This window comes from Bos grunniens, chromosome 14 (assembly GCF_055505025.1).
Source record: "Bos grunniens cultivar Pamir isolate PY7600 chromosome 14, Bosgru_T2T1.0, whole genome shotgun sequence".
NCBI lineage: Eukaryota > Metazoa > Chordata > Mammalia > Artiodactyla > Bovidae > Bos > Bos grunniens.
Window position 1 is genome coordinate 33495110 of NC_141178.1, and position 23857 is coordinate 33518966.

The 23857-nt window shown below is 37.1% G+C and overlaps 1 protein-coding gene across 14 annotated transcripts in view; it reads right to left on the minus strand.

Moving 5' to 3' along the window:
- The window catches only part of TRPS1 (transcriptional repressor GATA binding 1), a 279514-nt gene that overhangs the window by 65615 nt on the left and 190042 nt on the right, over positions 1-23857 (minus strand). The window lies entirely within an intron of this gene.

Below are 23857 nucleotides of genomic sequence, written 5' to 3' on the forward strand. Positions count from 1 at the left end.
AGAGACTCTCCAATGAACAATAAAACAAAATCCCACGTCAAAGCGAAATGGAAATGTCTTTGTAAAAAGCTTCTTACTCCTCAATAGCACACAAAAAAACTGAACAGCAGCACGGAATGGCTACCTTGCTGGCCTATAATTTTGAAAAGCAGAAGTAAAGTGTACGTATACTGATGTTTCCTTCTTCCAAAGGATCCGTGTACAAATGGAGCAATTAGAAATTAATGAACTCATGATACATTTTGAAAAGGGGATCTGCAGAGTCCATTACTTGTTTGCTTAAACGTCATTAGACTTTAACACACACACATATGCACAATCAAACAAAAGTCCCAAGTGGCAAGATGAAATAGTGTGAAGTGGCCCAAGGTTCTTATTCACAGTTGCATAACAGGCTCCTTGATCTGCAATGTGCTTGGCAGCAATTGCCAGAACAGATATTGTGCAAGTTACAAATTAACTAGAACGTCATTAACTGGTGGTAAGAAGACAGTGCCTGGTGTTGTCTTCAGTAAATTGGCTATTTGAGGAAAAAGTTTTTCTAGCTATGCCTTTGCCCATAATGCCCAAATGGATATAGCAACAATTATATTATCATTTCTCTTCCAAAGACTATTTATGGGTTATATATTGTTGTTGTTGTTTAGTCGCTAAGTTGTGTCCAGCTCTTGTGCAACACCGTGGACTCCAGGTTCCTCTGTCCGTGGGATTTCCCAGGCAAGAATATTGGAGTGGCTTGCCATTTCCTTCTCCGGGGGATCTTTCCAACCTAGGGATCAAACCTGCATCTCAAGCTTTAGCAGGCAGATTCTTTATCACTGGGCCACCAAGAAGCCCATGAATTATATATACTCAGGATTAAAAAAAAAAAAAAAATTGACCACTACACCACATCAATGCTACCCACTGGTTACAGCCCTAGTCAGTTTCCTTTGAAAACTTTTTGAAATATAAACCTGGAGATTATTTCATAAAAGATTATTACTGAAACCAGATTGAGTATATCCATGTCCAGCCTTGGACATGCTTTGGTCATTGACGGCTTGACTCTATGATTGGGTGATAAGGACAGGATTTTAAAGGATGATGTCTCTTTTTACTCTTTGCTTGCCTGGTCGATAACTCTACGAACTTTTACTCTTTATTCTTTTTTTTAGCAGTATTATTAGGGCTTCTACTCAGAGAGTGGAACATTCTATGGATCAGCAATCTTGAATCACACTTCCTTAAACTTAATGTCCTTTCCAGTACTGGGCTAAAACACTGAAATGAGAAATAATACCATGCAACAATTAAAATAATTCTATGCAAGATCAAATCACTATCCAAATTGGAAAATGCAGAATTCTGTTTACTTATCCTTGTTTTGCACTTATATAAACATTTTAATGCATGCTTTTACATATTAAAAATATAATTATATGTGTTGGCAGACAATTCCACAAAAGACTGTTGTCTAACTATAGGCTTATCTATGAATGTTATGTATATAATATGGACAGAATAACAAGTACTTGTGTTATTATAATCAGGCATTAGTTTGGTTGAAAAAAAGTGCCTTTGTTTTGTCTCGTGAATGTTATTTTACCAGAGATCAGTTATTTAAGATATTTTAACATTAGCCACTGAAATGAAAGAATCTTTCTATTAAACATAATGACAGCAGTATATATCATTTAAGAAAGACAAAAAGCAAACAAATGTAACCAAATGGGTAACAGGCAGCTACTAAATTAAAGTTAATAACTAACATATCTACCTCTCATAATCTCTGTGCCAAATATGTGAAAACGTATTAGGTTTTATTGGTCTGCATTCTGGTGAAGTTCCTTTCATTTTGTCTTACAGATGATCTCATAGATAGTAAGCATTCCATTAGATGGAGCCGATCTTGAGCCAGTTCCTCACTTTTCAGAGTTTATTTCTGGGCATAGAATCTTTACTTTAAATGTGGGCAGCAGCAGTCTCCATAACATAATGCAGTACTTCTACAATTAATGCAAAAATCCCATAAAGATTGGACTGAATTGTGCCAGGGTCTGAAAGCACTAATGTGATTTGTTTGCAGAGAATGATGCAATTTCATGGGGAGTCAGATCAACCAAAAGTTTTAACATATATGTATCCATCCTCAGACGCCTAGGGTATGCACCACACATCGTTTTGCTTTTAATTACAGTGGATCTTTCCTTCCATGTTTCTTTGGATATTTAAAAGTTGGGTGGGGGGGGGCAAAGCCTCCTTAATTAAAGCGTTCAAGATGATACCTGAGCTTTCACTTGTGTTGACCAAATGGTTTATGCCTATTTCAATCACTGCCATCTATCATCCTTAATTAGCATCTACCCAATAAAACAGCTCACTTCTGAAGTATATTAATTACTGTTTTATGACTTTGGTTCCTATTATCCTAGCTGTTCAGCAATGGCTATAAAAAGTGTGGCATTTCCAGCACAAAGGAGCAGTATATGCTATATGTGATTCATGTTAAGTTACATTAATATTTAGAGAAGTGGTCTGGAATAAGCTATGTTTTCTGACTTCGGGCTCTAAGGAGTTGTTTTGATTTTCAGCACTAGAAATATGTCTTTCTGAGAGAGACGAGGAAGCAAAACTTTCTGCTACAAAAATTTCAAAATCATTCAAGTTATGAGTGGCAAAACCAACAATAAAGGAAGATGCCAGGTTTTGATGAAATATTTTGTTCTATAAACTGTATAACCATAGTGTGCTGGGGAGAGTCTCTTTTGTGATACTTGTCCATAATTCAGAGACTTGAGAATCATTACACTGTGAGCTCTTAAATAAATAATTTTAAATTATTTTCATGATTTAGCCAGTAGGAGTCCTGTAACAGAATTTTCTGTAATATTTACTGAAAATTGTTCACTATGGATTGCCAAGAGTTTAGCATTACAAGATCTTACTAACCTAATATAACAATTCTGGTAGCCAGGGGGAAATAAATATTCCCCCTCCTTCCAAAAAAGAAAGAAAAAATCAGTTGAAAAATTTTAAGTTACTGAAAATTCTTAAAAGCAATTAACAAAACATACAGCTTATTTCCATCACTGTCATGATACAAAGAAGCTCAAAATGTCTTTTTAAAAACCTTTATTTAGGACCATAAATAAATCCATGGAGTCATGACAACATATTCTAGAATGGATGGATGGGAGGAAAAGATAAGAGGGATAAGGGGGAGGAGAATTCACATTCCTTTGCAAAGCTTCCTTTATAATTGATACTATTCTAGAACTGGCTTGTGCATTTCTGTTACACTTTCTTCCACTCCATTATTAGTGAGAAGAGAGAACAGTTCTTTACTCTCCTCTTAGAAGAGTGAAAAGTTTTATTTCAAAGTGACTCATTAGTAAGCAGAAACAATATAGTGTACAATGGTATTGCCAACTAAGCAGCTTGCAAATTTCATTTATCAAACTATGAAGGCAGTTAAAGTATTTCTGTAATTTGTATATGGAGAGTCAAGGCAAATTTTCAGTTTCAAGCAAAGGAAATTTAAAGTGAAAAAAAAAAAAAAAACTTCGGGGAAAGGGAGTTTTTAAAAGTTGTGCATGTGGATTTAGTACTCTACTTAAAAGACCATAGAGATAAAAATTCTCTTTGCCCACAGGTTATAAAAATAGCAGACCATAATGGTGCAGGCCTCTCTGGTCACTAAGAAAAAAAAAGTAATGGCTTCCCAGATTCAAAAGAAAATTAAAATCAAGAGGAGAATGAAACTGTTTTCTTCCTGAACTAAAATATGGAAAGCTAAAGACAATAACTTTTTATTGCAGGACTTTTTAAACTCTAAGTGCATAAAGCAGAGGATTAAGTGAAAAATCAGGTTCATAAAAAATGCATAAATGGTATTTAAAAGACTACCATAACAAAAGCATTACTTTATGAACTTTTCTTATCATAAAACACATATTGAGTCATGTACTATTTATAAATTTAGCATGAATTTGAATAGCTTCTAGGGATGATGGCAAGTAATTTTAGGAGATTTTTATTATTTCTGTTCATTATAAAGAAAGCACAAAGACACACACACACAGTTCCTACTTCTTTCACCTTTTCCTTTCCTTATGAAACCTGGATCACTCGACTTTTGCAAATAGTTGGTACCAATTTGAAATTCTTCTTAGAAACCATCATAACTGCATAAGCACCTTTAGGGTACTGCACACAGAACAAAAGCCTGATAAGGATCACGAAATTTGAAAAGAAACCAGTTTAGTCTTAAAAAATGACATGTTAATGGGATGACCATGTACTTAAAAAAATTATCCCAAGATTTTGTTATTCCCAGTTTATATTTTGCCTGTCATACACTTTAACAGTGCTACCTCAATAGTTAGTTATTTAAACCCAGGACTGTGCCTCATGAAGAAACACAATAAACACACTCCAGGAATGCTCTGCTGTCAATTACCATTCAATTTCCTCACTTATCTCACTATGTGAAAGGAGTCTCATGTATACCACCTTTCCCATATTTATTGTCTATGATGTGCTCTAGTTTCATAGCTCAATGAGCTTGAAGCAGGGAAGGTTTAAAAAAAGAAAAAAAAGAAAATCCACAAAGTTGTAGATCTTTAATGATAATATACACTTGACCACAAATGGATGTTCAGAAAATCCATTTTTGTTTAGGCACAAGGAAATATGCACAATTTGTTATGCAGCTGATTCAAAAGCGGCTCTAAAACAATTGTTGGCAATACTGAACTCAAGTTGGGACTAGTAATTAGCACAATAAACTTTCACAGAAGGAATTATTTCCCTAGGAAGCATGGCAGGCTCCCACTACTGAAGTTTGGCCAACTAATCAACCTTCTATTGAACATATAGCTTGTGGTTCCTCTTTTGCTTCACAGCATCTATTTCTGAAGAAAGTCACATTGTAACAAACAAGTAATTCTAATTAAAAATGTGAGGAAGAGCTAGGCGGAAATTTCATTTTTGCCTAACCAGCAAGCAGCAGATCTTGGTTTATATGGATTTTGCAAATCTAGGTCCTCAATATTTGCACAAAATTATAAATTTTCATAAATGTTTGAGCTTCGAAGGACCAACAGGATGAAGCAAAACAGAGAACCATACAATATTGGGAGCTGCAGCTGATATGATGCCCTTGATTTCTATCCAAAGTCTAAACAATGAATAAAGAATATTACTATTTCTGAAAATACACTCAAAATAAGACTCAAAGACTGCTTACCACACTTCCATGCTTACTTTTCCTCTACCTAACAAATATATTGTAAATAACATAGTTCCTTAACATGTGTGCATTTTTCAAAAATAATAAACTATTGATAATTGATAATAAGTGATACTTTGATGATATAAAAAATATCACATCACAAAATAACCTTACATTTTATAGACATATTACAGAAACATAGTAATATGCTAAAATTAGTCAGAATAATTTCCTTACTCTCCATACCTTTCCTATGTGCTACGTGCTAAGTCGCTTCAGTGGTGTCCCACTCTGTGAACTGTAATTCACCAGGCTCCTCTGTCCATGGGATTCCCAAGGCAAGAAGACTGGAATGGGTTTTCATTTCCTCCGCCAGGGATCTTCCCAACCCAAGGACCAAACCCCACATCTCTTGTGTCTCCTGCATGGGCAGGCATGTTCTTTACTGCTAGTACCACCTGGGAAACCCTACACCTTTCCTACTAGGTTAAAAAATTGAAATAACACCCTGAATAGATTGAGAGAAATGTGTCACAGAAATACCAGGACACTATTTATCATTCCTGGATATGGATTTAGAAAATACTGATATGGAAGAAAGCATAAACTTGGAAGATTAATGAATTTATAATAAACTAATATGTTACAGAAAGTTGAAAAGAGCACTAAGGAACATATTTACTGAGCATAAAATAGAGATATGCCTACTCTAGGCATCCTACTGTGCTGTTCCAATGGCTTACCCATCATTAGCTCTGGACTAGTTGGCTTGCTTCACATCTTACAGAGGTCTTCAAAAGCCTAAAACGGCTTTTGTATCTTCATCTTATAGGGGAAGGCTTTTAAGTTATCTCTCAACTGCCATTCCAATGACTTCCTCCCAGCTATTAGAAATTCTAACTAAAGACTGATCTAGAAGCTCTACCATAGACATAAATTTATAACCAATGAACTCCAATATGGTTTAGCATTATAGATATATTGATGCTTCCCCAGCTTAGACCCCCATTTTGGAACCAAGTCATATCTTTTGAGCATAAAATATCTACTGTCAGCTCCCCAGGCTCAGAGTTCCATAGTAGTAAGTTCCATTAGAACACAGTCTCTTGTCTCCATTCCTGTACCCCAGTATCACATATCACATAGCAAAGGGCAATACGATTTTACTAAAAAGATTGTTTCGTCAATCTATACTTTTTTTTTTCTCATTTAACATCATTCATATCAATAAATAAGAGTAATCTGCACTGTCCTTTTACATGTGGACATAGGGATCCATTCCATAGTATCAATGGTGTATTTAGCAAAGTCTAGGCTATAAATTGCTTCCAATCCTCTTCCCTTACTTGTTCTCTTCTTCTGCTTTCCTTTCCTCTTTTCTTTCTCTAACAGAAACGACATGATGAGCTTCCATATGTTTCATATTTCTTTTGACTAAATTACTAGAAGAAGTAGATGAGCAGGATTTCTAGCAAGGTATGTGGATTTAAAATTCTGTTCAGTCAGTCAGTTCAGTCGCTCAGTCGTGTCCGACTCTGCGACCCCATGAACTGCAGCACGCCAGGCCTCCCTGTCCATCACCAACTCCCGAAGTTCACTCAGACTCACATCCATCGAGTCAGTGATGCCATCCAGCCATCTCATCCTCTGTCGTCCCCTTCTCCTCCTGCCCCCAATCCCTCCCAGCATCAGAGGCTTTTCCAATGAGTCAACTCTTCGCATAAGGTGGCCAAAGTACTGGAGTTTCAGCTTTAGCATCATTCCTTCCAAAGAACACCCAGGACTGATCTCCTTTAGAATGGACTGGTTGGATCTCCTTGCAGTCCAAGGGACTCTCAAGAGTCTTCTCCAACACCACAGTTTAAAAGCATCAATTCTTCAGTGCTCAGCTTTCTTCACAGTCCAACTCTCACATCCATACATGACCACTGGAAAAACCATAGCCTTGACTAGACAGACCTTTGTTGGCAAAATAATGTCTCTAGTTTTGAATATGTTATCAAGTTGGTCATAACTTCTCTTCCAAGGAGTGTCTTTTAATTTCATGGCTGCAGTCACCATCTGCAGGGATTTTGGAGCCCCAAAATGATAAAGTCTAACACTGTTTCCACTGTTTCCCCATCTATTTCCCATGATGTGATGGGACCAGAGGCCATGATCTTCGTTTTCTGAATGTTGAGCTTTAAGCCAACTTTTTCACTCTCCTCTTTCACTTTCATCAAGAGGCTTTTTAGTTCCTCTTCACTTTCTGCCATAAGGGTGGTGTCATCTGCATATCTGAGGTTATTGATATTTCTCCTGGCAATCTTGATTCCAGCTTGTGCTTCTTCCAGCCCAGCATTTCTCATGATGTACTCTGCATATAAGTTAATTAAGCAGGGTGACAATATACAGCTTTGACGTACTCCTTTTCCTATTTTGAACCAGTCTGTTGTTCCATGTCCAGTTCTAACTGTTGCTTCCTGACCTGCATACAGATTTCTCAAGAGGCAGGTCAGGTGGTCTGGTATTCCCATCTCTTGAAGAATTTTCCACAGTTTATTGTGATCCACACAGTCAAGGTTCTGTTATGTACTGTTATGTCAAATAGATCTCCAAAAAGGATACATCATTTTACATCATCAAAGTACTCATTAGCTCTTACCTATGCAACATAGGAAGAAAAATAGAATTTCATCCTTATTCAAATGTATATTCCTTTTGTAAATAATGAGAATAAAACTCACATAATATCCTTAATTGGTCAACTGTATTTCTTCTTTTTTTTGAATTCTACTGGCTCAGTTTTAGTGCCATATACCCATTTCCACCCCCCCCCCAAAAAGTTATAAATTGAGCGTTTTCAAAAAAAAAAATATTTATTTATTTGACTGCATCGGGTCTTGGTTGTGGCATGCAGACTTTAAGTTGCAGCTTATGATATCTGGTTCCCCAACCAGGGATCAAAATAGGGTCCCCTGTATTGGGACCATGGAGTCTTAGCCACTGGACCACCAAGGAAGTCCCTGTAATTGAATCTTAAAGACTAGAAACATTACTAGCTCTTTCACAATGTTTACTTTCTATGTGCTTGCAGGTGAAGCACAAAGATTTTCTACATGGGCACAGAAGACATGTTAGGAAATTCTGCTTTGAAAATGGAATTCAGCTAACTTTCAACTAACAGGTTTTGAACATATACTATGTGTAAGGCCCTAGCATTATGAAAATAAAATAACACACCAGGCAGAATTCCCTGACTTGAGTTTATCTTTTCAAGTTATGTAAGAAGACAGTTTTAAAAAATTAAGTATGGTGGCACTAGTGGTAAAGAACCTGAATGCCAACACATAAGAAACACGGTTGGATCCCTGGGTCGGGAAGATCCCCTGGAGGAGGGCATGGCAACCCATTCCAGTATTCACACCTGGAGAATCCTGTGGGCAGAGGAGCCTGGTGGGGTATGGCCCATAGGGTAGCATAAAGTTGGACACGACTGAAGTAGCGTAGCAAGGACGCACGCACACAATTAAAAGACTTATTATTTAAAATAATAAATACCCACTGAGTCAACAAACACTAATTGAGCACTCACCCAAGATTATGAGTGAGTCAAATGTTGATGTTACGTAACTTAAAGTCTAGTATAAAAGGCACAAGCAGACAGATATCACTATTCAGTTGAAAGTATTGAGTTAAAGATTCCTGTGACTTGGAAAAGATTTTGGGAGTAAAAAGTACCTGGCCTGGAGCTGCTTAACATAGGAAAAAAATACAGTGATCTGTATGAAGAAGAAAGTAAAATCAAGGGAAAATATCTCCTTTCCTTGTGAAATGTTTCTGATCTAGAAATGTTGATGATCAGTATTAAACATGTGTCCGACTCTTTGCAACCCCAGGGACTGTAGCCTACCAGGCTCCTCTGTCCATGGGATTTTCCAGGCAATAGTACTGGAGTGGATTGCCATTTCCTTCTCCAGTGGATCTTCCCGACCCAGGGATCGAAGCCGGGTCTCCCGCTTTGTAGACAGATGCTTTACCGTCTGAGCCACCAGGGAAGTCCTTAAACACACACATACACACAAAATATGACCTCTGTTAATTTCTCAAAGAACTTTATCTTTTCTAAAATCTTATGCCTAATATCAAAGTAGGAAATGGCAACCCACTCCAGTATTCTTGCCTGGAAAATTCCATGGACAGAGGAGCCTGGCTGGCTACAGTCCATGGGGTCACAATGAATTGGACATGAATGAGCAACTGAGTATACATACCTAACATACCCCTTTTTATGTGTATTTCTCTATATTTAATGGCATCATAAACCACTGACAGCTAAGATACCTATTTATCTATCTATATATTACAGGAATAAATGGATAGCAAAGAAAAAGCTTTTATATTAAGAAGCGGTAAACTTGTCACAGATTTCACATTTAATAAATAACTGAAGCCAGAAAAATAAGCAATGGAAACATGACATAAAGTCCAAATGTATTTCTTAGAAGATTCCTCCCAAAAGCATCTGATCATGACATCAGAAAGTCCTTACAATAGTGCTGTAGGCAGAAAGGACTAAATAATTTTCCAGTGCTTAGACCCTGTGATGATTTTCAACTCTCCAAAGAAGCAGAGGCTAGAAACCATTGAGAGGTGGAAGAGGGATATAGTTTTATTCATATTTATACATTTAAATTCCATAGCATTTACTTCCATTTGTTTTATATAGATGAAGAAGTTTAAACATGTTCAGGGATTTTCTTTTGCTCAAACTGAAGATGAACATGTAAGTCAGATCACTAGCAACACAAATCTTAATTCCATTTAGAAGCATGTGATCTTAGGAAATTCATGTTTCCTTTCTGAGCTGCTCTACCTAATCTATAGCTTTTAAAAGGAAGATTAAATGAAATACTATACAAACCACTTAGCAGAGTGCTCAGCATAAAGGAAGCGTTCAATAAGTGGCAGCTATTATTATTAAGATGTTTATACATAAGAACTCAACATGAAATTGGCTATCCAAGTGTCCAAATTCATTTATAGAGTTTAGAAGGGAAAATGTCAGTTAACAGATTTTATTCTATGTCTGGCTAATTTCAATATGAAGGATCAATGTTATAAGGCATGGCAAACCTGATGGCTTCTAGGCATGCGGAGTTTTTAATCTGGTAAATTTAGTTCAGTTCAGTTGCTCAGTCGTGTCTGACTCTTTGCAACCCCATGAACCGCAGGACGCCAGGCCTTCCTGTCCATCACCAACTCCCGGAGCCCACCCAAACCCATGTCCATCGAGTCGGTGATGCCATCCAACCATCTCATCCTCTGTCATCCCCTTCTCCTCCTGCCCTCAATCTTTCCCAGCATCAGGGTCTTTTAAAACAAGTCAGCTCTTCGCATTAGGTGGCCAAAGTACTGGAGTTTCAACTTCAACATCAGTCCTTCCAATGAACACCCAGGACTGAATTTTTTCCTTTTAATTCATTTGTTTTTCCTTTATTCTACTTAATGCTTCCAAAGATCAAAAATCTGGAACATTCCATCAAATTGGGAAACTATCTTAATTCATAATCTCTCACTATAAGATGAATGCATGTTAAGGATGCATACATAACCCTCAGAAACAATTTCTACATATGTATATATCTATTTTTTAAAATTCCTTTCATTAACAAGTTTTAAATAGAAGCCTTCTTTGAAAAGATTCCCTTCTATAAATGATAATATTCGTATGTGATGAACCTCTTCTGAAGAGCCAATTAATTAGTTAACAGGACTTGCTGTTTTGTAATTTTTTCATGCTAATGATTTGATTCAATAAGAACACTAAATTTATGTGCATTTCAACCATTAAGATAAGTAGACAGATTTATTAACATTGGTTAGGAAAAAGGTTGACTACAAAATATTTTTAAGCATTTTAGACTAAAATATCAAATGCTATGCTTCTTTTTCACCACCACAAAGAGAAATATTAGGTGTGATTTATTATTTGCAATGTGTTGATATTTGCTTTTTCTTATTTGCTGTTGATATTTTTCTAAGTACCATTCCTTTCCCCCAAGAATCAAGGGAAAGGACAGATTCAGAGAAAGGTAACTATTTTGTAAATAAGATATATACAGGTTTGACTTGTTTGCCTATTTTTAGATAAAAAATTTCAGGTTTACAAATAACTCTTCAAAAGGCTGGCTGCTGCTGAGAACTAATGAAACAAATTAAGAAGCAAAGTATGACCCTAGCCAAGTATTAGCACTATTCATCCAATAACACAGAGTTTAAATTTCAATTTGTCTTCAAACTTTTCTGGTGCTAGGAAATGGAGCTCATAGAGTTGCTTACCAATCCCTCATTTTATTCCAAACAGTCCTTTGATCTTAAGCAATCTCAACCATTCTCCCACAAACATTCCAATACCAATTGTACTATTTATTTGTCCTTAACAATCACAAGGGTGGGAGAATATGCTGGAAATTAAAGCAAGATTGTTTCATAACTTAAGCATTAGAGCACCTCATCTAACTGAACTGGATCATCCGAAAACTAGGGCATAAAAACGATGATGAGAACTCAATTCATGCCAAAGTATGAGCAACTCCTTTCACTGTGTGAAGCTCCTGTCGGCTCATCACAAATAAAGAGGATTACTATTTGCAGAACAGAAATTGACCATGTTTAGGACGGCTTTCAGGAACACATGGAAACCTGAATACGTACATCTGCTGAGAAAGTGACTGTTTTTCTTTCCTCTGAGTTTTTCTAAAATGTTTTGGTATACTTCAAATATCAAACTTTACCCTTAAGGGTCTGATGAACAAATATTCTACTGAGTACTGCTTCAGATGAAACTCTACGAAAGGCGCTATGATGAATACAAAGATGAAAGACGGTTCTTGGGAAATTTCAATATGACCAGGAAGAAAGTATAATGATACAAATAAACACAATATAGGGCAGGATAGGATAGTGTTTTTCATATATTTCAGAAAATGCTAAGGAAAGACAGAGAGATAAAGAATCCTTGGGCTAAAGAGTCAGCATAAATGAGGGGCTAAGTTAGGACACCAAACTGGTATATTTCACCGGGACATTCCCCATATCAGGTCATTAACTTTGCTGTTTGACTATCAGTTTTAAATGAAAACTAACTATTCAATAGGGATTAAAAAAAAACACATGATTAAAAATGAGGGTAACCATATATATATTTGGACATTTAGAGTCCTAGCTTGACACATTTTGGTTATGTGTAAGATGAAACTCAAGCCTCCATATGAAAACTGATTCCACTAAACCATAATTTAATGTACAGGTCAATTCGGACACAAAAATCTCATGGTAATAAAGAATTAATTTTGCAGTTTACAGAGCAGTTTCCCTTGCTCCAATTACCAAGAATATCTAAAATCCTTACGGCAAGAGACAATGCATTAAATCATGAGTAATGGCTACATCTTCTCTTGCAAACAGCACGTTACTAGGAGAGCACACCCACCTCCCAACTTTCAAGTCAAAAACTGCATAAACATGGGCCTTTTAGTGTTTTTCAAATCCCAGCAAAGTTGGAAGACATCAATTTAATAGAAGGAAGTCCCTAAGGCAAGGTAACTCCTTTGAATTCTTTTTGGCTCCTTTCATCAAACATCAAATCTAGAGAGTATGAAAACAGCGTCAGTTGACCATCAACACAGTTCCAGCAGCAAAGGAAATAAGAATATAACTTAAATAGCCAGGATCCATATCCTGTGGGCATTTCAGATGAAAGAACTCCACCTTAACTGCAACCAAAATGAATGGAAAGCCATGGCAAAACCCAGAAAGAAGACTAAAGTAATTATTTCCATGTGAACAATGTAACTTGTAATACAATTTACTATCTTCTGTAATAAGCAGTTGCAATTTGACATTTTCATGAGGCTTATTTCACTGTCTTGAATTTCTTGCATAGAAGCTGGTCTAGTCCTCTTTGTGGGCAGAGGCCAGGTCTTATGTAACACATAGATCTCAACACAGAATAAACAGTAACTATTTGCTAATAAATAAAGAGTTTGTTATCAAAAGAGACATATGACGATGACTTATAAAAGATAGGAGGTGGTGGGAAATGATCAAGTATTTGTCATTAGAATGTCCTAGACATCATGCTAGGTACCTAAACCTTTATATTTCATTCTAACTATCCCATGATAAAGAAATAACTATCACCATTTTACAGATGTGATTTACACTCAGAGACAAGAAACTAGCCTTAGTTCACTCAGCTAGTGAGCAGCAAAGTCAATATTTAAATTCTGGTCTGTTTGGTTCCCAAACCTTTGTAAATACACACTGTAGGTATATGTGGAAAGGGACTACCTACTTTTTTTTTTTTTTTTAATTCTAAGTCAGCTATGCTGCTGCTGCTGCTAAGTCGCTTCAGTTGTGTCCGACTCTGTGCGACCTCATAGACGGCAGCCCATCAGACTCTGCCGTCCCTGGGATTCTCCAGGCAAGAACACTGGAGTCGGTTGCCATTTCCTTCTCCAATGCAGGAAAGTGAAAAGTGAAAGTGATGTCGCTCAGTCGTGTCCGACTCCTCGAGACCCCATGGACTGCAGCCCACCAGGCTCCTCCGTCCATGGGATTTTCCAGGCAAGAGTGCTGGAGTGGGGTGCCATTGCCTTCCTCAAAAGTCAAATCTTTTATACAGTGAAAGCATCTTTTTTCATTAAATTAAGCCAACATCTGTGTATCTCAAAACAAGGGAGACTACCTCCCAGCTAGAAAAGCTAAGCATTCTTCATTTTCAACATAATGAGCAATGGCATGTGATATTTTTTAGCTTAAGCCTAAAATAAGGTTCTGACAAAGAAAACCTATGTAAACATACTATCACAATATGTGTATATTCATTTTAAATATCTAATATTCAATATTTAAAGATTCGATAGAAGTAAGAATAGTCAATATTGCATATAGATTTGCAACTTTTAGTCTTGTAACACTAACCTGGGAGAAGCAAGTCAATACAACAGAAGAAATATCTATAGTATCAAAATATTACAAACATTTCGAATATTACCCACAAGATGAAAACAGAGACTAGAGGTCAGGTTTCCTAAATCCTTGTCCTGTTTCCTTTCAGTTGTTTAGAGTATTGCTTTCATGTTATTTGTTTTGAAATATATCATAAAAGTATTCTTGAGAACACTTCGGTGATTCAGCTTCAACTAAATTAACATCACAAATGTATTACTTCTGTAAAATAACACTTTCTACAATACCATCTTCAAAATTTGGTATTTGAGGGAAGATGTTATATTAGTTAGGGCTTCCCCAGCAATTCAGCAGTAAAGAATCTGCCTGTCAACGCAGGAGATGCAGGTTAGAACCCTGGGTCAGGAAGATCACTTGGAGAAGGAAATGGCAAACCACTCCAGTATTCTTGCCTGGGAAATTCCATGGAGAGGGGAGCCTGGCAGGCTATAGTCCACGGGGTCACAAAGAGTCAGACATGACTGAGCAACTCAACAACAGTAACAAAACTCATTTAATTATTGCTAGACTCAGCAACTGAGCACACACACACTCTGTATTAGTTTCCAATTTTATCTCATGGGAAGAGACTTCAAAAACTCCTAGAGTAGTGCTTGATGTATTTAAGAGAAATTCCAGAAATACTAATGAATGAAAGAAGTCTTGAAGAACCCATTATCCTGAGAACTACACTTGGTGAGACGATGGAATTTGGAACTCTTTGGAATAAGCAGAGCCCTAAAATGGGCCCCCCAGAACTCTAGGCTGCCCTGACTGACACATACCTTCTCTGGTCACTCAGTAACACCGATCTTGGTATTGCTGTGAAGGGTTTTCGCAGATGTAAGTAAAGTCCCAAATCAGTTGACCTTATGATGGGGAGATTATCCAGGTAGTCTGAGCTAATCACATCAGTCCTATAAAAACAAAGAGCTTTCTCTGGCTGGTATCAGAAGAAAATTTCAGATACATGTAGCCCACCTTGCCTAGAAGAAACCAAACATTCATGGAGGCTGCAGGGCAAGGAACTGCCAGTTAAGAGCTGAGAGTGGTCCCTGGCCAACAGCTAAGAGTAGAAGGAAAATGGTACCTCAGTACTACAGCTGCAGAGAGATGAACTGTCAACAGCCAGTGAGCTCAGAGGAGGTCTCGGAGTCCAGGTGAAAACTACAGCTATAGATAACACCTCAGTGTCAGCTCTGTTAGACCCTAAGCAGAGTATCCATTCTCCTGACCTACAGAAACTGTGAGGGGATAGACTTATGTTATCTTAAACTGCTAATTTGTCATCTGTTACACAGCAGTAGGAAAGTAATATGATTCTTTAGTTCTCACTTATAATTGTCTCCGTTTTTATAAATGGAGTATGACTGCTTTACAGTGCTGTGTTAGTTTCCGCTGTATAACAAAGTGAATCAGCTATATGCATACATATATCTGGGCTTCCCAGGTGCTGCGAATGGTAAAGAACCTGCCTGTTAATGCAGGAGACACAAGCAATGTGGGTTCAATCCCTGGATGAGGAAGATCCCCTGGAGGAGGGCATGGCCATCCACTCCAATATTCTTGCCTGGAGAATTTCATGGACAGAGGAGCTTTGTGGGCTACAGTCCGGACTATGGGGTCACAAAGAGTCAAACAGGACTGAAGCAACTTAGCAGGCACCCATGCATAAATATATCCTCTTCCTCTTGAACCACCACCCCCATCCCATCCCTCTAGGTCATCACAGAGCACCGAGTTGAGCTCTTCCTGTGCTATCCCTGGGCTATACTGCTTCTTTAGCTTTTTATGTATCCCATGCTTTCTGAATAGATACAGAAATACATTGTTGTCAACTGATATAATCAATATGATGTATGGCCACTCTGGAGGAAAATGGTAAAGAATTTTGCCATAATACTTGCCAGATTTTAGTGTGGAGTTGAGGGAACAAGGCATGGACATAGGAAATATAGCTCAATGATAATCTAAGTCACAGCCTGAGTCATCAGAAGGGTTTGAGCTAGAACATCGTATGATTTGGGAACATTATCTGGCAGAAATTGCTGGGAGGACAGGAGAGAAAAAAGAGACCAGGAAGGCCAAGTAATAGACCACAGGCACTTCATCAAAAGAGAGGAAAGGAATTTCCCTGGCAGTCCAGGAATTAGGACTCCATGCTTCCCACTGCAGGGGGTGCAGGTTCAATCCTTGGCCAGGGAACTAAGATCTCACATGCCATGTGACAAGGCCAAAAGGGTGGGGGGAAAGAGAGAAGGAAAGAGGCCTGTGGTCAGCAAGGGGGAATGAAAGAGGAGGAATTCACTGTGACATAATTGAAAGACTAGATTCCACTGTCCTTTTTATCACACTGTGAGATGCTCATTTCTACCTTAGAGGATAGTGGAATCTTTGCAGTCCATTCATGCAAACAAATCTTCATTGGGTACACCCTATGTGCCAGGCACATGGCTAGTAATAGATATACATGAGACAAACACCACGCCTTGAAGGAGCTCTCAGTTCAGTCGCTCAGTCGTGTCCGACTCTTTGCGACCCCATGAACTGCAGCATGCCAGGCCTCCCTGTCCATTATCAACTCCCGGAGTTCACTCAAACCCATATCCATCAAGTTGGTGATGCCATCCAACCATCTCATCCTCTGTCGTCCCCTTCTTCTCCTGCCCTCAATCCCTCCCAACATCAGGGTCTTTTCAAATAAGTCAGCTCTTCACATCAGGTGGCCAAAGTATTGAAGTTTCAGCTTCAACATCAGTCCTTCCAATGTACACCCAGAACTGAGCTCCTTTAGGATGGACTGGTTGGATCTCCTTGCAGTCAAGGGACTCACAAGAGTCTTATCCAACACCACAGTTCAAAAGCATCAATTCTTTGCTGCTCAGCTTTCTTTATAGTCCAAATCTCACATCCATACATGACCACTGGAAAAACCATAGCCTTGACTAGACGGACTTTTATTGGCAAAGTAATGTCTCTGCTTTTTAATATGCTGTCTAGGTTGCTCATAACTTTCCTTCTAAGAAGTAAGCATCTTTTAATTTCATGGCTGTAGTCACCATCTGCAGTGATTTTGGAGCCCAGAAAAATAAAGTCAGCCACTGTTTCCACTGTTTCCCCATCTATTTGCCATGAAGTGATGGGACCGGATGCCATGATCTTAGTTTTCTGAATGTTCTGAGAAAAAGCAGAAAGTAAAAAAGCAAAAAAAAAAAAAAAAAAAGACGTAAGAGAGCACTAAGTGTGCTGTCACAACACCTAGCACTGTTGAATAAGCAAGAAAGATGAGAGATGAGAGATGGAGAAGAAAAGAGAGTGAGAGTCAGCACAATTTCAATTTTTGTGCAAGAAAGACTGAAGAAAAGGTATTACCCATGAAAGAAACAAAACCAGAATACAAACCTGAAATAAACTTCTCCATAGCTGTTTCCTCCTGGATAAATGAGTCTAGTAATAAGACTTGCCTCACAGGGTTCACAGAAAGCAAAAAGCTAATATATGTACAGTGCTTAGAATGGAGCACAATAGAGAACACTATGTGAAAATAAGCTACTGTTTTTATTATTCACTCTTTAAAAAAAAATCAATAGTGACTACTATTGATACCACACTCTCTATTGTTGTTAAAGGTACTCTACAGAGGAAACACTATTTCTCTCATACAAACAAAGGTAGCAGATTGGAAGATGTTACTGTAAATCTGAGGTCAAGAGTAACAGATTATTTTTAAAAATTTTTCAATGGATTGTTTGTGTTTTCTGGCATTTATTAAACATTAGGAATAGTGGTTCTTGATTGGAACATGGATAGAGAGTCTAGTAATGGAACAGATGAGGGTTTTCATATTCATCAAAAAGAAAAGGGCATGGACTAAAAAGACTGAGAAATACTGCCTTTCCACATACGGAGACATCTTTATAACCCAATTATAGCCATGGCTTTGACACAAATGACATTAAAGAATGAGTCTGAAAATTAATTCTTTCAGATAAATCCAATAAAGAATTAACCTGCTTGCATAAATTGAAATTTGCAAATTGTACATCTCACTTCCAGTTTTAATAAAAATGTGTGCTACCGTTCTCAGCTTCCACAACTTCCTAATTACTCATATACTGAGAAAAGCTGGTTCACCATCATAAATTTGCTAATAAAATATGAAGTGGTAAAAATGACATACACAATAAAGGAGACTATTCCTAATGCCTCATTTCAGCTCCTAGTAATATTAGTAGCAAAGGGAACATTTTAGCTGTTTCATGACACAATCAGGTGTGGCTTACTACGTTCCCAGAAGCAATGTACCTAAACCTCATAGGCTATGACATGATGCCCTGCCTCATGTGACGGGTCAAGTGATTATCAACTAATGACATTTTTTTCCTCATAAAAAATAATAAAAGTTGTAACAACTGCAATAGTTTAAGTGAAGAAGTAAAACTGAAACAAATGAAAGAACTATTTATATACATGCAGAAAACGAAGATCATGGCATCTGGTCCCATCACTTCATGGGAAATAGATGGGGAACAGTGGAAACAGTGTCAGACTTTATTTTTCTGGGCTCCAAAATCACTACAGATGGTGACTGCAGCCATGAAATTAAAAGACACTTACTCCTTGGAAGGAAAGTTATGACCAACCTAGATAGCATATTCAAAAGCAGAGACATTACTTTGCCAACAAAGGTCTGTCTAGTCAAGGCTATGGTTTTTCCTGTGGTCATGTATGGATGTGAGAGTTGGACTGTGAAGAAAGCTGAGCACCAAAGAATTGATGCTTTTGAGCTGTGGTGTTGGAGAAGACTCTTGAGAGTCCCTTGGACTACAAGGAGATCCAACCAGTCCATTCTGAAGGAGATCAGCCCTGGGATTTCTTTGGAAGGAATGATGCTAAAGCTGAAACTCCAGTACTTTGGCCACCTCATGTGAAGAGTTGACTCATTGGAAAAGACTCTGATGCTGGGAGGGATTGGGGGCAGGAGGAGAAGGGGACGACAGAGGATGAGATGGCTGGATGGCATCACTGACTCGATGGACGTGAGTCTCAGTGAACTCTGGGAGTTGGTGATGGACAGGGAGGCCTGGTGTGCTGCAATTCATGGGGTCACAAAGAGTCGGATATGACTGAGCGACTGATCTGATCTGATCTGATCTGATCTGATTTATATATGTGAATAGTAACAGCAGAAGTGTAAGCAGAGAATCTAAAGCCATTATCTAAAAGTCAAAATGTAGCCTGTTTCCCACCTCCAGGACTAGGAACAAGGCACAAAGCTAAAGTAACTCCCTCAGGGCCATCCATAAAGAGGAAGAGAAAGCATGTTTCTCTTGATTTTTAAAAAACTGTTATTTTTCTTTTTAAATTGTCATTGTGCATGTGTTGGGGGAGTGTCAAAGTGATCCATCAATTTATTTTAGTTTTAGTATAAGTGAGACAACCAGTGAGTAACTGGCTATTTATTATTTCTTTTTTTTTTTTTTTTTAATGTGAACCACTTTTTAAAGTCTTTATTGATTTTTGTTACAATATTGCTTCAGTTTTATGTTTTTCATTTTTGGCTGTGAAGCATGTGGGATCTAGTTCCCCGATCAGGGATCAAACCCACAACCCCTGCAACGGAAAGGGAAGTCTTAACCACTGGTCTGCCTGGGAAGTCCCTGGACAGTTTTTAAAACAGTCCCTCTTGAATCTTTCAGAGACCAAATCCTTCCTTTTCATTCAAGATGGCTTTGGAGAATTTATACACAAAGGCAGAGGACAAGATATTTAATGATACAGACAAGATATTTCATGATACAGATTTTATCTTAAATGATAAGATATTTAATGATACAGATATTTAATTTGGAATTAAAATAAGCTCATAAGTCATTGAGGCTTACTAAAATTGAGGTAGGGTTTCTCTGGCGGTGCAGTGGTAAAGAATCTGCCTGCCAATGGAAGAGACACAAGAGACGTGGGTTTGATCCCTGGGTCAGGAAGGTCCCTTGGAGTTAGAAATGGCAACCCACTCCTGTATTCTTGGCCTGGAAAATTCCACGGATGGAGGAGCCTGGTGAGCTACTGTTCACAGGGTTGCAAAGAGTTGGACAGCACACACACACACACACACACACACACAGAGTTGAGGTTAAGGTATGAATGTTTCAATACTTTAAAAATGTTCCCATAAAAATAACTACATACTCTTTTTGGTATGTCACAACGAATTCTACATTTTTTTTTTTTTAATAGTGACAGCATTCCTATTCTCTAAGAGTACAATTCTGATGATTTTTACTCTGCGTTATAAGGACACCCTTTGTCTACAGGATAACAATCTATATGACTTAGTTTAGTCTTCATATCCATATCCAGCTCCCACTGTGTTTAAACTTGGATACATACCTAGTCTCAAGTGAATTACGTGGTACATACATTTTCATTTAGAAACGGATGAGATATATGGGATGCTATTAAAATGCTAGCATTTTCCTCACAGCATGTGGGGACGTATTTTCTTATTTCATTTTTGTGCAGCCACATTGCCCAGTTATTCCCAACATACAAAACCAAAACTAAAACTCTGGTTGAATCCTGGTTTTAAAATTTGCAACAAGTTTTTAAGGAAAAACAAAGCTTTTCCCCATTCTGCTTTTTAGAAAAGAAGCAGAATTCTTCCTGCAGCATTCAATCTTTTCTAATTAAAAAGTTTACAGCCTACGACAGAATTCAGTTCGGCATTCAAATATTTCTGTGTTTACTAATACAGAGTGAGATTTTTAAACATTAATTAAAGAGCATTTTGTTTTCATTTACTTGTATCAAAAGATCATGAATTATGATGCTCTGAGGACACATTATGTTCTAATTTCAAAGCCAAGTGTGGCTTTAAGTAGGAAGAAAAAAATGTGCCTGTGACATTTTGAATACAACAATAAATGCTATCGGAAATACACTTTTGTTAGAATCCTAGAATCCCTAGAAGTATGAATTCAACCTTTTAAAAGAGTTTCCTTAAAGTTACAGCTTTCTGAATCATTTAAACTGTTTTCTAAAAACACTCAAAAGCAAGTGCATGGTATTTTACCATTTTTATAAATCTAGCAGTATGTTTCTTATTTTCTTATATTAATTCCTTATAAGAAAGTAATGTTTCTTGATTCATCTTAAGCTTAATTTTTTTAAAGCCATTTCCTATGCTATACATAAAGATGCATTGTAGTGTTTTGTGTCCCTCTGTCCTCTGCTAGGGAAAAGTCACTGATCCTCTAATGTCCCATTTTTACCTAATAAATTGTGAAGAGGAAGAAAGAATGAAATAATGTCTATGGAATTTGTCTGATGGCTATCTCTACATTTTGCTGTACACTTGTATTTTTATATAGTTATCAGTGCAAAGCACATATAGAGGTTCTGTCAAATAAACATTTTATCTTACTAAATAAAACAAGGGCATTTTTCTGGGACATCACCAAGTTTTATAGGGAATTCTTAACTGTTTCAATTCTCATAGAGTCCAGAAATTATAATAAGCAAGTAGTAAGTCTGTAAAATAACTCTTTGCATTACAATTTTTCCTTAAAAGGTGAGAATAATTTAAAATATCTTTATTGTGAGGATAAATAAGCATAGTTGATTATGCCATTACATTTATTCATAATCTTTCAATTATAATTTGCATCCTAAAATCCATAAAAAACATACCCTATACATGCATCTGTATGAAATGTGTGTTTATGTAAAGAAAGATAACTCTTTTCCTAATACAGACAATAAATAAAAGTCTAACAATTTGGAATCCCAGAGTACATATTCCTACTTCCACTAAAAGAGGCTGTACATTTAGTACAGTAATCAGCATTTTTTTAGTCTTTTATTTTATATCCTTCCTTGAGTCAAAGGACCTTTCTGCTCTTAAAACTTGTGTTTATCTTTTATTGTTGTTGCCAACAGTCTCAGGTTGTTGGCATATATAATTCCCATATAATTCCATTATCCCAGACCACATAATTAATCTCATGGAATTTGAAACTGTGATTATCTTCTAATGAAACTTTCCTTTAAATTACTATCAAGGACTAAAACAAAAAACAACAAAAAAATATTCTTCCAAAATTTTGTAACCTGGAAATCAATCATTCCTCCATCCAGATTAAATCGAGGATAGACTGACAGCTCTTTGACTACAAACCTGGCCGGATCCTTTGTACTCAGTAATCCAATTCCAATATTATCCAAACACGGCATAATGAAACAACAACAACATACTGGAACAAATATTCTCCATTTTAGTTTTTCAGAAAAATTTTTCAATGTATCATTTAGAATGTCAGTTTATGGTTAACAACTCTCTTTTCTTCCGAAGTGCTAACTGGAAGAAAAACGAAGTAGACATCTGTACTTCCACTGTTTAATAATTAGACTTTGCTGAAGTTGGTTCCAACTCCTTTTTCTGCAGCTTTGTTACTCACGATCCTCTTTCGTGAGACCTTTGTGTCTGTCTTTTTCATGTCACAGGTAGCTGCATTTGCCAGATTTTACCTCCAAATAAAGGAGTTAACCGCATGAATCTTAGACTCTAAGATATTCCACTGAAGAGAGAGTGTGCACAGTCTAGTAACAGATCCTACTGTTACTCGACTCATTTTGAAGTACTGTTGGTTTGCTTTTGTCCTTTTGCTTCGGCTTGGCTGTGGTCTCTCCCCTCACAGTGCCAACAGAAAGCCTCATGGAAAGCTTGGTAATGCTGCCTTCCCTACTGACAAGAACCCAGCAGCAATGAGGCCATTAGAATTATTTATTGTCTAATGATACATATTCAGAGGACAAGTTAACCCAACCTGTAACAGGTTAAGCAACGAAGAATAAAGCCAAGCACAAAGTGGTTAATTCAAATGTTTAAAATAAATGAAATTGTGGAAAGCTAATAACCTTGGAATATACTTACTTTTTGTAATCTTTCTTTCATAAATGAAATATTCCAAGGAGGGCCTGATGATTATGAAGAGTCAAGAGTCTTTTAACTTCAAACCAGTTCTCACTGGGCTTCTAATATATGTATTTAAATCTTTGAAAAAAAAATACTGAGAAATAAATTTTTAAAATTGGGGGAAGGAGGCTGGATTAGTCAGGAATTACTTCAGAGACTATGGATCTTAAAGAAAATATTGACTTTAGGTAGAAAAAAAGGTGGAGGGGGCGGCAAGGGAACTCCTAAAAAGGGACTTTGCTAAGCAAAGAGGTGAGAATGCTCATGAAATACATTTGGGAGGTAATCGGGACAATAACTAGATACATTTTCACAAGTAACTAGAGAGCCATATAAATTAGCAGGAAGAGCCCAAGTTTCATTGCTAGAATATCTAAGCATCTTGTGAGAAATAGGAACTGCTGAATTTTTGAGGAAATAATTGTATTTACTGAATGCCAAGCACCAGGCATCACTAAATTTATCATTTTTATTTAATTTAATCCATGAATCTCTATGGGGGTAGGTGCTCTTGCCATCCTATTTTATAGATGAGGAAACTAAGACTTGAACAATTAATTGACCCAAAGTCACACTGAAGAGTAAGTGGCAGAAACATGATTGGGACCTACATCTTTCTGAAAAGTAAATGAATGAAACAGTATTATAAAGGTGAAAAAAATGGAACAGAAGTG